The sequence below is a fragment of the Cnephaeus nilssonii genome (assembly GCF_951640355.1).
Source record: "Cnephaeus nilssonii genome assembly, chromosome: 5".
Taxonomy (NCBI): domain Eukaryota; kingdom Metazoa; phylum Chordata; class Mammalia; order Chiroptera; family Vespertilionidae; genus Cnephaeus; species Cnephaeus nilssonii.
This window is the reverse complement of record NC_137076.1, coordinates 67,568,307-67,584,773: the sequence shown is the minus strand read 5'-3', so window position 1 is coordinate 67,584,773 and position 16,467 is coordinate 67,568,307. Positions and strand designations below refer to the sequence as shown.

Genomic DNA, 16,467 nt, shown 5'->3' with positions numbered 1-16,467 from the left:
CCAGGCACATAGTAAGGATTCCATATATATTGGCTTGCTGTTATTTTGCTAGTGGTTATATATCACCCTCCGTGTCTCCTTGTTACTTCACTCAACCAACCTCTTGGTTCATGCCACATAGGCATCAAGGGCTTTACCCCTCGCCTGTGGTCTTTTTCTCCTCCCGTAGATCTACCGTCAGTCTGGGTGACATCAATTCATCAAGCCCTGTCTTCACACTCACTGGTCTTTCATCTTCAGTGACTTGCACTTCTTTCTTTCAGTGATATATGTCCCATGGCCATACACAGACATTCTCTCTGAAACCAGTCTTCTTGGATAGGAATTCTAGCTTCATCAGTAGTTGTGGCCAGGTAACCAGCGACACAGGCTTTCATTACCTCATTTGCTAAATGGAATGATAAAGACACTTACCTGGCAGTGTTTGCTATCCTATATAATAAAAGCCTAATATACTAGGTGTCCTGTTGTCCAGTCATCAGTTCAACCAATCAAAGCGTAATATGCTAATGATATGCTAAGACTGCTCAACCGCTAGCTATGATGTGCACTGACCACCAAGGGGCAGACAGTCGACCAGTCAACCAGTCGCTATGACATGCACTGACCACCAGGGGGAAGACGCTTCAACTGGTAGGTTAGCTTGCTGCTGGGGTCAGGCTAATCGGAACTGAGCGAGACGGGCCAGACATGCTCTGGGGCCCTCCCACAGTCCCTTCCTAGCTGGCCAACATCCCACATCCCTCCCCGATCATGCTGCGGTGGGGTCCCTCAACCTGGCCTGCGCCCTCTCACAATCCAGGACCCCTCAGGGGATGTTGGAGAGCTGGTTTTGGCCCAATCCCACAGGCATAAAAGGCTGATATGCAAATTGACCAAATAGCGGAATGACCAGTCGCTATGATGTGCACTGACCACCACAAGGCAGGCACTCAATGCAGGAGCTGCCCCCTGGTGGTCAGTGCACTCCCACAGGGGGAGTGCCGCTCAGCCAGAAGCCAGGCTTATGACTGGCGAGTGCAGCAGCGGTGGCAGAAGCCTCTCTCACCTCTACAGCAGTCGGACATCCCCCGAGGGCTCCCAGACTGCAAGAGGGTGCAGGCCGGGCTGAGGGACCACAACACTCCCCCCCCGCCAGTGCACTAATTTCATGCACTGGGCCTCTAGTATAATAATAATCAATTATTGTTAGCTCTTATTATTCTCAGCACCCAAATGACACCACCTCTGAAATACTGAACCCCAACACTAATAGGCAATGCGTGAATGTTTCAGTTATTCCAACCCTTCACTACTGTAAATAAGCCATAGCAAAAACCATAGACTGAAAACAAATTACTAAAAGTAACCAAATAGTTTCAAAATATAATCTTGGGTACCTCAAAAATAACAATGATGATAATAATAACAGTTTACATGTATTGATAATATATGTAGTGTAGTTAGAGTAATATCTGGCCCAAAAGTGTACGAAAATAAGTATATCATGTGAGTTATGAGCATTTGCTATGTACAAGCACAATTTTAAGTGCTTTCCACGATGGGTTCTGCATGTACAAATGAGAAAAAGGAGATTCAGAGAAACTCAGTAACTTACCCAAGTTACACATCTAGCATACTGCAGAGCCGGGATTCAAACCCACAGACTCAAGGCCCCATTGACAATTTGGTTCATACATGGCAGAGGTGGGATTTAGAGCCAGCTAGTCTGATGCCAGAGCCTATGCTCTTAATTACTTTGTCTCTCTCTCCATAAATTACTAATACTCCAGAATATATACATACATACATTTGTTCAATCATATATTCATATCAATCCATTTAATTCAGAGAATAGACTGACAACTGTCAGAAGGGAGGGAGAGGGGAGGGCTGGGTAAAAAAGATGAAGGGATTAAGCAAAGAAAAAAAATACTCATAGACAACAGTATGGTGATTACCAGAGGGAAGGGGGTTGGGGGAGGCAGAAGAGGGTAAAAGGGGGATAAATGGTGATAGAAGGAGACTTGACTTGAGGTGGTAAAAAAACACTATTTAATTCCAACAAATTTGCTTTTGGCTAAACTTTATGTTCGTTTCAGCCCCAAGAACCCTGTCCTTCAGGGCCAGCGCTAGCCTCTACACGCAGGGACCTTTCATATAAACTCTTCCCTGGCTTACACAGTTGGGGCCCTCAGCCTCAGCATGTCTTTCCCGTCCTGAAGAATCAGTCAGTTCACTGATGGGTGAAGACCTTTTTCCAGACCTAATTGAGTCACCAATGGCAACAATCATTTTTCTGAGTGCCACTCTGCCTCCACGGAGTCAGCTCATTTTCAATACAACCATCAGTCTGATGACAACTATGGAGGAGCAGGTTTTTCGCCACCATGGGGCAGAGCCCTGAGCTATACAAGGTCCAGCTTGTAGGTGACAACTTCAAAGGCATTCCTTCTGGAGTTCTGGGCAGGCGTTGTCCCCAGGTACATCTTGGCTCAGGCCATCTGGCATTCATTTTTTAGATTCCCCTCCTGAGTTCTCACCAGGGCCACAAAGGAAAGGAAGTAATAATTTTCTGTGGCCACCACAGTTCCTAAGGTGGAGTCACCTGATAGTTTTATAGAACTAAGTAACCGTTTCCTGCTGGGTTACAAGTCTGTTAGCTGAGCTGTGTGCTAGGCTCTGGAGTGAGAAGTCAGACAGTGGATGAGAGGGGGCGCTGCAATTCAGTGGCTACCTGGGGTCTTCTGATTTCCTGGGGCAGGAATGTGGGAGTTGGGATGAAGAGGGGGCATTCTCAGCCTCTACTTCAGCAGTAATCATTAATGGTAATCTTATTGAACACACTCTCATTCTTTATCAGCTTTTTCCTCTATTGCAGGACAGCACACACCATTATAAAGGGGAGATGATTACTTACACAAAACATTTCTTTCTGTATCAACAATAAAGGAGGTAATGGGGATGGAAAGTAATTAAAAGTATATATGATTTTCAAGGAGCATAGACCTAGTAAGTATGGTATTCATTCTTTCCACAATATTTCAATGTATTGAATTGTATTCATAGTGTATTTTTTTCATTAAAATATGAATTTTTATCATTCACTAGCTCAGTGTTCTTGAACAATTCTCTTATTCTTTTTGATTTTTCAGTTTTCTCTACCTGAATTCAAAAAAAAATCACCCAGCTGAGAGACTTCAATAAATTTATCTTGATTTCACCTGAGTTCAACGCACTCCAAAATCTGTTTGGATTATTTGGAATCAAGTGCTAAATCAAATGGATCAAAACTGTCATCAGATTGCACAAAACAATGGAGACCAAAACGATATTAAAACATCAAAGTAATTCTTTCTTCAGCATAATTTTTTGCTTCCTGGAGAATGGTTGTCAATAGTTAAAAAGAAACTGGGACCTGCCATCTCTCATTCTTCCAGTGTTTAAGGAGATACCCAGTTATCATTGGCAATCCTGAACCCCAGCTCTGCCCACTCACATTAAAGGCCTGCCCCAGGGTGGTTGAAATACTCATACACAGTCCTTCTGCCCACTCCCTAAACAAACAGAAAATTTTATTATATTTTTACTTCCTTTATAATATCCCGCTTAACAGAGCATGACACACACACAAAAGATGCATTCACATCAACTTCAGACAATGCTTGTTATATGCCAGCCCAAGGCCTACATTCAGATAAAGGACATTTCACAAATCCCCTGACTTGAGTGTTCTCCCGTTGGCTCTTCCACCATAGTCACTATTTCTAATTCTTCTTGGTCCACATGTCTGCTAGAGTGTGGCAAAAACCACAGAAATGTCGAAAACAAGTGCTGGGAATAAGGACTGCAAAGCCCCAACTCCATGTAGGAAAGAAAAAACATGTGCATGAAATTGTCTTCTAGAATTTAAAGTATATTAATCCTCAATTTGTAGTTTTTGTATTCCAGAGGAATTAAAGGCTGTGAATTAAAATAATGCATCAATGAGAGAGCAAAAATGCATCATTTTTGGTTCAGCCTGTCATCTGTGGTGAATCAGATTTTTTTAAGCATAAAAATGAAATAGGTCAGAAAAGCAGAAGACAGCAATAGTCTCCTGACTTCTTAAATCTTATTAGGACATACAATTTCCTTTACTCTGCACAATTGTCCTAACAACTTTCAAGAAGTTAATATTCTTGCTTGGCTTTTACATGTGAAAAGTTGTAGTACCACAATTTCTAGAATAACTTACAAATTGTGTACATTGATAACAATTTATATTAACAAGCAACAACAGGTGTAATGTGGTACTCTATAGTTTGATTATATTCTAGAGGAGTAAGTTCTAATCCTTTATCTCATGAATCTTTAATGATCTATGTACTTCTCTACTGTCTCCTCCTCACATCCACTTTAATTTTATTTAATCTTCTCAGCAATGGGGGGAAATAAGTATTGTTACTTTCAGTTTATAATTTGGGGGTAGGGGGAGCAAGTCAGGTTAGGGGAGGTTAAGTGACTGATTCAAAGTCTTACTACTGTCACATGATAGAATTAGTAACTAAACACAGGCCAGTTTGACTCCAACACATAGTAGATTACGGAAAAACAAAACAGTAAGTCAGCTAAGAATCTCCACTACCTAAAATAGTAAAGCTGATTCAACTTCACCAGGACGCATCTATTTAGAGAGATTGCCCAATGCCAGGGCTTGTACCAGAGGATATGTTAGTTAATATCCCCTGCAGAGTTTCAGAATGAAAACAAGTCTGAACAAACAACAGAAGCCATCAACATCACTGGCCTTTCAGAGGAACCTGTGGCACACAGCCCATCCTATGAAGTATGACATTCAATGTCTCCAAAATCTTTATTTTCATTATTTAAGTTTTTTTCCAAAAGCTTAAGTTTTATTCAATCTAAACTTTGGAAATAAGATAACACACTTTTCTTAATGTCCTACCCTTTGTTCTTTCTCTTCTTTTTTCCTATCTTTATAATGCCTAGTTTTCATTGTTTTACATGTACTAACCATTCAGTATCACTAAAATCTCTTAAGGTTTTACATAACAGAAAACATTAGTCTTTGATTTTAAATATTTCATTATATGGTAAGCATAGGGAGACAAAAAATAAAGACCTTCAGAATTACCAAGTATATTTACAGGATCCTCTGTAAGTAGCAGTATTAGCTACTAATTCCGGAGAACCTCTTGCATGCCAGGTACTGTATCTGATCTCACTTTATTTCAGCTGCAAGCTTTTGAGCTATTATCACAAATAAACTTGAAGGAAAAAGAACAGCTTCAGCAGTATTTAAATAACTTGACCAAAACATACCAATAGCTGGTGAGAGGACAGGGTCTCCAACTCAAATCTCTCTGACTTGTAGATTTTATTTATTTTGTCTGCCAGAGTCAGACAGGCTCAGGTTCAAATCCCAATTCTCTCCCCTAAAGCAGTGTTCAAATTGTTCAGAAAGGCAATAAATTAAATTCAAAAAAATATTTGCTATAGATATGAATGCACATGGCCTATTCTGATACACCTGAAAATACCTACTTGCTGGAGAAGAGACTTCTCATTGGAAGGTGTCTGTCTGTTTTCTGAGGTGCAGTCAGGTTGGGAGAAGACTCTACCAAATTGGATCAGTGCCAACTTTGAAAACCATATGTAGTAGATCACCCTTCATCACAGCAATTATATAATTACTATGGAAGATACAGTCAATGCACTCCAACTGCGCAAACTCCACTAGTAAGGCATTCCTAAAAGAACAGGCTATATGTTTCATTCAAACAGAGATCGGGGCTCTCCCTCTAATTCTGTGAGGTGTTTCTCCATCTAGAATCCTCTGTAGAACCATTGAATTGTCAAGGAATCCATAAAACTATCACCATTAAGTACAAATGGCTGGTGCCCTGCCCTGAACCCCAACTAATTAGAACTGCATGTGCAGAGGGTGTGTGTTTGTCCTAGTGGGTGACCACAGTGACCTTTCACGTCTGCAGATTTGGTAATACATCTTGGGTTGGGCCATACTGGAAAGTATGCTTGATGTCCCCAATCAAGAGCTGATGTATCTGATTCAGAATGTCAGAATGTCAACATAGCCTCCTCTTCATGGCATTATTTTTATTCATTTTTGCACTCTCTTCCTAGTGTGTCATTACTGAGTTACCTACAATATATACGTAGGCATATGCCCTTTTCCAATGATCTGACTCAGCTCTTTGGCAGTATCTTCTCAACAGGGGTCTGGGAGTAGGAGAACAAGAGCCAGCACTGATGTCAGATTCCTCGTCACTGGCATGGACAGGTGGCAATGTTCACACAGCACCTACCCAGGCGATGGCTCAAGCAGTTATTCTTCCCTCACTCTACAGAAAGTAAATGTATTCCATTTTCTACATTTAAATTTCTGGGGCTTTTCTTGTTTTCTATTTTATACTAGAGGCCTGGTGCATGAATTCGTACACAGGTGGGGTCCGGCCGGCCCTGCCCCGATCGCTGGGGCGAGGGGCCACGGGCAGTTGGCCGGTCAGCCCCACCTCCTGGTCTAACTCCCAGTTGAGCTCCCGATTGAACTCCCAGTAGAGGGGACAATTTGCATATTAGCCTTTTATTACGTAGAATAGGAGTTTTCAGATAGAGAGACAAATCCCTGTTATACTAACCACTGCACTTTGCATTTCTCATTCTCAAACCCAGCCCTCACCATCTTATCATAACCTTTGCAGGTACTGAGCAAAGGGCCACTCGATCCATCTCTATCTCCCTGCCCACGTGGTAGCCTAATTCTAAGCTGGCATATGCAATTGCTTATAATAAGGTAGTTTTCTTTTTAAGGGACTCAAATTTTTCTCCCACCTAACAACTGAATCTCAGCTTTATTATTGTATCAAGATAAATCCATAAATGGGAGGTAAAATATGGCTGGGCAAAATAAGGTTCACATTTGTTCGTATGGAAAAAGACATGCAAGAATAATACATGTTTCCTGTACTCACAACTGTAGACCTACTTTTGCCCACCTCTGTATTCGTGTCATTCTGGAAAAAGAAGAGGAAAAAGTAGGCTTTTTTTCTAGCCTAGAACAATACAGATGTGTTTCAAAGTCAGCCTTTCAGGTGTGAATAAACTTTATTTATATGTCAGTCTCATATGGCTACAAAGGATAAAGCCAAAGATGACTGGAAAGAATCAATCGATCTAAGGCTGGAAAAGAACACAAAATAGCTCCTCTCTTTACTTGGGTGCCATAGGATCTGTGCCTTCATTGTCTTATGTAAAATGGAAACACAAAATGGATAGAAAGAACTTAGTTACATAAGAATAATATGGCAATAAATGATCAAGGAGTAGATCACAGCATAACTATGAAGAGATGCCCACAGCATTCATTCACAGTAATAATGGCAGAGATGGCTGGCTGATTACCTAAGTCTGTATTATGTTTTAGGCCCTACCATGGCTTGATAACCACACTAGAATTAGAGCCCAAAATCTGCCTGAACTATGAAAATGCCTCTACACCACAACCTACAGTAATTTTGTGGCTAAAGGAAGCATATATTTCAATGAAAATAAAAAATAAAACACCACAACGGATTTTAAAAGATCTCTTGCCCATCCAGAATCCCTCAACAGAATTTGGGTAAATAATTATCTGTAGAAGGATGTGAACAAGAACAGAAATAAAAAGAGTGTGAGACTTAAACTTATCTCTTGTTATGAGAAACCGCAGATTCTGAAACAGCAGCAGCCGTTCTGTTTACAAGTGCATAATCAAGTCATCGATACTACAGCTATCTGAGGGCATTTGGCAAGAGATGTTTGCTAGGATTTAATGCTAACCCTGAAATTCTCCCTGAGTCAAAAAGAATTCTTCCCAATCAAAAAGATTCTTAGTTTGGGGTCTATGAATAGGCTTCGGAGTAGCACATAAAATTGTACAATAAATTCTGTGAGGATATGGATTTTTATGAATTTTCCCATGGAGAGAGTATGTAGATTTTATTAGATCTGCAAAGTGACTTATGAATAAAATAAAATAAAATAAAATAAAATAAAATAAAATAAAATAAAATAAAATAAAATAAAATAAAATATAAAATAAAATGTTAAGAACAACTATTTTTGGTCCTGAACAAAAGAAACCATATTATTTGTTCTAGTTTTTTTTGTTTTAAGGGTCTCCCTTTAATAAGTCCAACAAGGCCACATGAGAAACATAAGCCATTATTTGAACATTACCATTTAGTCACTAATGACCAATGACTTTTTACATAATCAGTAGATTAAATTTAAAAAATGGGTATGAAGCACAGGGCTGATACGTAGAAATGTTTAGTGTTAGATAGCATGCATGCAATAGTTAAAGACATCTTTAACCCGCAGTAGGACAGGTCTCATCAAGAAAGTCAGACCAGAAGAGCAAATAGACCAAAAGCAATAGGCCAGAGTAACCACACAATTCAAATGAGTAACCAACAGGTAGCAATCTCAGTGCTAGAGTGGGTTGGACAGCAGACAATAGGCAGCGCTCCAGGTCAGAAAAGGTGCAGAGTCCCATTTCAAAGAGGGGGCAGCTTTGAGCAGTGGGACCTGGCCTTCATCAGCATCCAGGTGTAGCATCCGTCTGACCACTCTAAAGGAAACTGATGGACCTCAGGTGATCAATGTACTGAAGGGCAAAGCACAGCATCAGATTGTATCCACCTAAAAGAATGACTCGATGCTAGTAGACTAGGGAGTGGACTCATAAGAACTGCTTTGGCAAGAGCCAAAGTTGGCATAGACATTGGAGACGAAGTTGGACCTACAGGTAGGTGTTAAGTAGTCCCAGCTGCCAGAAGTAGAAGCCAAGTACATCATTATTCTATAAACATTTACAAATGGATCCCCACTGCCAAAAAGTAACAATAATAAAAGATCTACACCATTGCCTTAGAGATTTCTACTAGTCTCCCATCTCAAAATACCCACCAGTCTACCTATTCTCCATTATAAAGCATACGTTTTGGAGCTGATTCTTGCTCTGTCTGCCCCTCTGGGCCTTATGTTTTTGGACTGTTTCTTGCTAGCCTCTATCAATTGACTTGGAAGTTGGATCACACTTCATCTTTGCACCAATCCCTCAGAGACTGCCCTCTTGCTTTTTGGCCCTGACTATCAAGACCTCAACTTGGCTAGAGGCCCAGATTGTAACTCATCTGGGAGCAGAAGTAAAAAGGCACCCAGGAAAGGGCGTTGGATTTGGAGGCTGACAAACTGGACCTGAGACCAAGCTATGCCATTAATGAGCAGTGTAGCTGTGGACAGTAACAGCTAACATCGATTGAGCTCTTAACAATTAAATAAAATCACACTTCACCCTCACAAAACCCTGAAGTAAGTTATATTATTATCTGCTTTTCACAGTTAAAGAGACTGAGGCACAGAGAGGTTAGTTATGTTTCCCAAAGTAACAAGGCTAGGACATCAGCAGAATTATTACTCAATCTCGGGCAGTTCAGACTTCTAACCGACATGCTAACTTACGTCACCAACACTTAACTTTGGACATAGAAACAGTTATAAAGCCAACCTTCATGGGGTGCAGGATTGCGTGCCTAAAACACCAAAAAGTATGAAAAGCAAAAATGTGATAGGGGCTCTATGTGTTATAGAAATATAAAGCATTTCTCTTTATTATTGTCTTCTCTTTATCAGTTTTAATTTTTTCACTGTTTTTGCTACCCAGAAATCATAGTTATTTTTCCTTATTCTACCTTTAAAGAAATAATTTGTAATTAAAATATACCTCTTTTTTTTCATCTTTATAGTTGAAAGTTCTCCTTTCCATAGGTCCTCCTTTTTCCCCCACAAACCTCTTCCAGCCTGCCCCTCCCCCCAGGTCCTCACCACCCCATTGTCTGTGTCCCTGGGTTATGCATATATGCATACAAGTCCTTTGGTTGATCTCTTCCCTCTGAGGTTCAACAGTCTGCTCATGCTTCCATGACTCTGAGTCTATTTTTGATCATCAGTTTATTTGGTTCATTAGATTCCACATATGAGTGAGATCAAGTGATTGCTTATCTTTTTTCCTCCCATATCACTTGCTCTGGCACATTTAGAGACAGGGCATGACTATGTCTGATCCTCCTATACCTTTGTGGGGAATATTCTTTCCTGATTCGTGACTGTGGTTGTTTGAAAAAAATATTGTTATAATAGAGCATCCCATACAACATTTCTGCTTAACCCCAGTCTTTCATTTTTTCCATGTTCCTAAAATGTCCTTTTGATGTCTTAAGCCTTATGTTAATACCATTCTTATTGGAGAGGCTGTCAGCCTCCTTGACATATCTCTGGCTCTACACTCCAGCTCTCCAGCACTAGGTCTGCAGACAGCAACCTCCACTCCTTCCTGCCCCTGATTCCATTTTTTCCACGGAGCGCTTTTTCCCCCGGGTTTTAAACTCTTTTCACTTCAGTGGACCATTCTCTTCCCACCAGTTTTTAAAAGTAGAATAAAAACTACTACTCTGAGAGAGTCCCTAAAGGCACTATTTCTGTTGCGATGAGTTCTCTATACAATTTGAGGGTTCTTAACACTGCAAGCTGGCTAGCAGTGGCCAACGGGCCCCAAAATGGAGGACCCACTAGTATACTCCTGGGAAGAGAAGTACCAGAGAAGATAGGTCCAACTGTTTACAAGGGTCAGGGATCTCAGGGGAATAGGAATGAATATTCAAGGGCATAAACTGGGCTAACAGTCGTAAATTATAATCACTGTGAGCAAAAGCCAAAAAGATGTCCAAACATAAAACAACCTACTCTGCTGGACAGGCTCAGACACAACCAAAGTAAAGGATCAAAGGATAGCTCTAAGGGAAACAAAACAGTTATGAAAATAAAGGTAATTACACTCCTTTTATTATAAAAAAGAACAAAGGTCTGACAATAAGTTGATCTTCTTAAACCCCCCACCCCAGAAAGAATGTACCAAATACTCTTACTACCCTAGCTTCTACTTTATGTTTCTAATATTATATATTCCTTCTTTTCTGACATTTTTGTTGATAGTTGCTATAGTTTTATGTGGCCCTTCTTTATGTATTTTAAGCATCCACTCTTTTTCTTACATTGTTATCAGATGAAAATATCTAAACAACTACATTCAGCCTACATTTTAACCAGCCTTTTCCTGCTTTATATTTACTTTCACTTAAACTTTTTCTGGTAGGGAACTTCAGAGTACTCACAGAATGACAGGTTAATATCAGTTCTGTCATTTTAATGTTCCCTCCCCCTCCCCATAAGCATGGGGGATGTTGTTGAGATCCTTTAAAAATTAAATAAAGTTTTTACTATAATATAACTAGCATAGCACCATAATTGTGCAAAAAATCACAAGCATAAATATTAATGAACTAGAGGCCCAATGCATGAAATTCGTGCAAGGGGCTCGGCCCTTGCAGCCCCGGCTGCCTCTTGCAGCCCTGACTGGCCCTTGCAGCCCCAGCTTCATCCTGAAGGTCATCCGGAAGGTCATCCAGAAGGTCGTCCGGATGGTCGTTCTGCTGTTGGGTCTAATTAGCATATTGGCTCTTTATTATATAGGATTGTGTTATTTCTCCTGGGTCTCTACCCACTAGATCAGGAAAAGAATTTTCCAGCACCCTGGAAGCCTATCTCTTCCCAATTACCACCCTGCACTTCTCCACAGAGAAGTCTGTCCTGAATTCTCATACTATAAATTAGTAGTGCCCGCTTTGGAACTTTATGTGGATTCTTGTATGTATTCTTAAGAGAATGGCTTCTCTCATTTACATTATGTTTTTCAGATTTATCCATGTTGATACCTGTAGGAGTAGTTATTCACTTTTAATGCTGTATGCTAGTCCACCACATGAATATACATACTGCATTAATTTATACATTCTGGACAACTGGGGTGTTTCCAAGTTTTTGCTATTATGAATAATATCACTATGGAAAAATCTTAACTCATCTTTTGGTGTATATATATCTCCATTGGGTCCATATCTAGCAGGAGAATTGCTAGGTCATAGGGAAGTGTCTTTAATTTTAATGGGTACTTTGAATTTCCAAAAAGTTGCACCAACAGCAATGAGAGTTCCCGTTGCTCTACATCCTCACCAACACTCGGCATTGTCAGCCTTATGTTCGTTTGTTTGCCATCCTGGTAGGTGCTAGAGGTATCTCAGTATGGTTTTAATTTGCATTTCCCAGTTTACTAAAGGAGTTAAACATCTTTTCACTGTTCTTTGATCAATTCGATATCTTCTTTATAAAGTCCCTGTTCAATACTTTGCCCATTTTTCTACTCAGTGGTTTGATATTATTTATTCATTCATGAGAATCTTCATATATTCTTTGTGAATTATATGTATAACAAATAGCTAACCCTTTGTCAGTTATATGTGTAACAACCTTTGTCAAATGTGTAGCAAATCTGAACTTGTCTTTTCATTTTTTATTGGTATCTTTTGATGAATAGAGATTCTTAATTTAATGTAGTCTAATTTGCTAATCTTTATAGTTAGTGCTTTTGTTTTAGAAATGTTTTGCCTATTCTAGGTCATGATTATATACCCTATGTTATCTTCTTGAAACTTTGCTGTTTTACCTTTTACTTGTAGACCAGCAATCAATCTGGAATTGATTTTTATAAGGTGTGATGCAAGGGTCTTTTTTGTCCATACGGGTATCCAATTGACCCAACATGAATCAATAAAGAATTGCCCTTTCCCCAACTTTTCCTCAGTGCCAGTTTTGTCATGAATCCCATGTGGTCTATTTCTGACCTCTCTATTCTATTCTGTTGGTTTATTAGTCTATACTAGCACTAATATCACAATGCCTTAATTATTTTGTAGAGTAAGTTTAAAACGTTTTTCTTTTCCTTTAATATTCCTTAACTCTTCTCTTCTTTGCTCTTTGTATTTTTATATAAATTTTGTAATCAAATTGTCAATGTTTACCTAACTGTAGTAAAACTGATTACATTGATTGTATGGTCTTCATTTTTTCAGCAGATAATCGGGCACATAATTTCTCCATGAAAACTGTTTCTTACATACTTCTGTTGGAGGCAGTCACAGAGCAGACACATGTACCTCCTTCTCTCACACAGCCCTTCTCTGCACAACCCTCCCTGGGGTTCCTGTGCTCTGCTCTACTCCCTCTGGTTGTCTCTCAAACCAGACTCCTAGAGAATGCAGGATCCAGGTTGGATGCTATCACCCTCTAGTTTCTAATCCACTCCCTTTTTCCTTTGAAAAATATATTTGGTTAAAACTCCTGACTTCATTTTGTTGGTTGTTTCACCTTTCTCCCATGAAAACAGCAGCCAAAAAATTGTTCAGACAAAACTCAAAAGTCTCTCTGAACTCAGAAACAAGAGCATTAATGCCAGAATCACTTCCCCTCTTCCACAACACGAGTGTTCCTTGAACTAAGATGCCTGCTTCTTATCTGTAGCCTTTGACTGAAACTTCAGCATACATCACATTCTTTCTCCAAGAGCAGGAGAGAAAAGATTGCCTTTAGAACCAGCACATCTTAGGTTCAAAGCCAGGTTTGACGTTTAGTAGCTGTGCTTCTGGCAAATTGCTTGATGAGAAAAGGTAACACTATATTTTTAAGTTTCTAAAATAGTGCCTAGTGCTTAGGAATTTCTTGTCAACTGCTGCCTTCTATTTCAGTACAATTCTCTTTCTTACAGCATATTTCATAGAAACTATAACCTTTGTATTTTGGGGCTATGACTAACATTCTGTTTTCATTCTTAATCCTACCATGCTTCTCCCTTCTTTTCTATTGTCACACTTCTCAGCATTTAATACTCTCATTATTGCTCAATCTTATTATTCTCTAATAGTCTTAGCTCTAGTTATAAACTTCTTGTAGCATATGTTCATAAATTTTCCATTTTTTAAACCTTTGTTATTTCTGTTCATAAGTTCTGTTACTTTCTTGCAGCTAGATAACTTTGCAGATCCTTATGATTGAGGCATTCTATGCATCTAGTGTTTTAAGGTTCGTCAACTCCCTCTGAGCCTGTCAGTCAGTCACCTCAGTTACTGCCTCTTCTGGACTTCCCACTCCCACAAGCCACATCTGCATTTCTTGTCACCTCCTCAATGCTGCAGCTTATTCACCACTGCTGAAGCCAAAGATGGACAGGAGTCACTCTATTGGAAGTTAATTTAGGGTGAACGTGTCCTCTTTAGCATAATATCTCATCTGATGCAGCCCACTTAGTGCTACATTGACCATATTTATCAGAAACGGACGAGTGAAAACAGCTCCTTTCATTTTATTCTGCATTCAGGAATATATCTCCATAATGGGTACCACAATAAACATAAAAGAGCCCCCTTCTCTGGATGACTGAGCTGTAGTTGGGTCAGCTCAGCAGGCTGACTTCTTCTTCCCTTAGGATGGGTTCTTTCCCACAAGAATCCTAAATTCATCTTACAAAGAAGCCCCTGGCAGGCAAGTTTCACCAGTTCCCAGAGAGGCTCACACATCTAAATTATGTACAATCAAGAATGAACTCAACCCAGGCCCCTGTAGTACTGTCAAGTGTAAAAAAAAAAAAAAAAAAAAAAAAAGCCCTTCTACACGTATTTATATACTCTGAGACTAGGAATGTTCTTTCTCATTTGTTTCTCCTAAAATACAGTTGGATTCCCCTCCCGTACTGCCCTTCTTGTTATATATATGGGGAAGGTGACATGACCTTTAATAATTTTTCCTTTCACATTTCATTTGGAATCATACACATGTACTTATCTGATCTTCTCTCTTCACCAGAATATAAATCTTCCAAACATGATTTCATTTTTAAAACATCCATATTGTGGTTTAAATAAAGAAAATTCCTACCCTGTAAAACTTTCCTCCCTTACTGACCAGCAAAAACAGCCACAAACCAGGTCTTTCGTGGACAATATATTTCCCTTTTGGTATTCAGTCTTATTCCTTGTACCAAGTCACACCCCCATGTCTCTCACCTCAAATCCCCAAGGTGTCTTAAAGTTCTCCGGGCTCTTAAAGCACAGGAACACAGCATGCTCAGATCACAGGGTGCTACAGAGATCAGGAAGTTCAAAAGCTTTAGAATACACGTGAGGAAACGGAGACCAAAAGTTTAAGAGACTTGCTCAAGGTCATACAGGTGGAAACACCATCACCAGCACCATTTTATTTTCTTTCTTATTTTTTTATATGCAGAAATAATATCACATCCCCCACAAAATGTGTTGCTATCACAGTAGTTAAGTTTAAAGAGTACATTCCTCTTACTTTTGTTTGGTTTTTACTCAGGACATGGTTAAAACAAGCACATTTATTTATAGGGAAAATCTGGTATACCTGATGTAATACCAAGCTTAAGATTAAGGAGCCTTAAGAAAACTTGGGGGGATACACAAATATTTCTCCCACTTGGCCCCGTCTCTCTGGCTAGAATTCTAAGGCAGTGATGAAGACAATGGGTCTTCTCGTCTTCCCCGTTAGGCTGAGACTGGAGATCCACACTGATGGATGAGAGACCTAAAGTGCTTCTCATCCCTTCTCATAACTCGGAAGTAGCACTGAAATCCACTATATGAATTTTCTCATTATACAAATTGACCCAAGGTTCCACTACAAACTACTTAGAACTACTCACATTACTGCTTTAGTCACATGGTCATAGACACATTTATAAGACTTGGTTGTCTTAACAATACTTTACATTTGTTAAAAATAATTTGTTAAATGCATTTATTTAAAAGAGAGTAACATTCATTCTTCTCCTTTAATTTATAGTTAGGAACTTGGTCAAAGCATTATCATGATATCACCCTGATGGTTAGTAATTGACCTAAAACGAGGACAAAGATTCCAAGTTCACACCCTAATGGCTCAGTTCCTTAGAAACAATCACTTTGATTTACTTTTTATCTCAAGCTTATTTATTGCCAATCTACCTATGTTGTCAAGGATTACATGAAAATTCTTGCTGATGAAAGGGATTTGTTTACCGTTTTCAAACCAAGGACTTTGTCAAGTTTCTTTTTTTGTTTTTTTGTTTTAATATATTTTATTGATACTCTGGTTTCTCTTCAGATCGCATAAATCTTTCGCCTTTTAATATATTTTATTGATTTTTTACAGAGAGGAAGGGAGAGGGACAGAGAGTCAGAAACATCGATGAGAGAGAAACATCCATCAGCTGCCTCCTGCACACCTCCCACTGGGGATGTGCCCGCAACCAAGGTACATGCCCTTGACCAGAATCAAACCCGGGACCCTTCAGTCCACAGGCCGATGCTCTATCCACCGAGCAAGACTGGTTAGGGCATTTGTCAAGTTTCTTAATCAAGAATCACTTCGTGGCATTTTTACTTGCTCTAGTTATTAAGTCATTGTTATGTATTCTGCCAAACATCACCTACCTCACTCTTAGTTACAAGAGTACAAAATGATAATAATAACATA

The 16,467-nt window shown here is 39.5% G+C and overlaps 1 pseudogene across 1 annotated transcript in view; it reads left to right on the top strand.

Moving 5' to 3' along the window:
* Positions 1-2,369: 2,369 nt before the first annotated feature.
* Positions 2,370-16,467, top strand: part of LOC307099062 (proliferating cell nuclear antigen-like) — a 51,170-nt pseudogene continuing 37,072 nt past the window's right edge. The window contains exon 1 of the transcript in view: positions 2,370-2,462. The product of the transcript in view is annotated as a proliferating cell nuclear antigen-like (transcript). The remainder of the gene's footprint in view (positions 2,463-16,467) is intronic.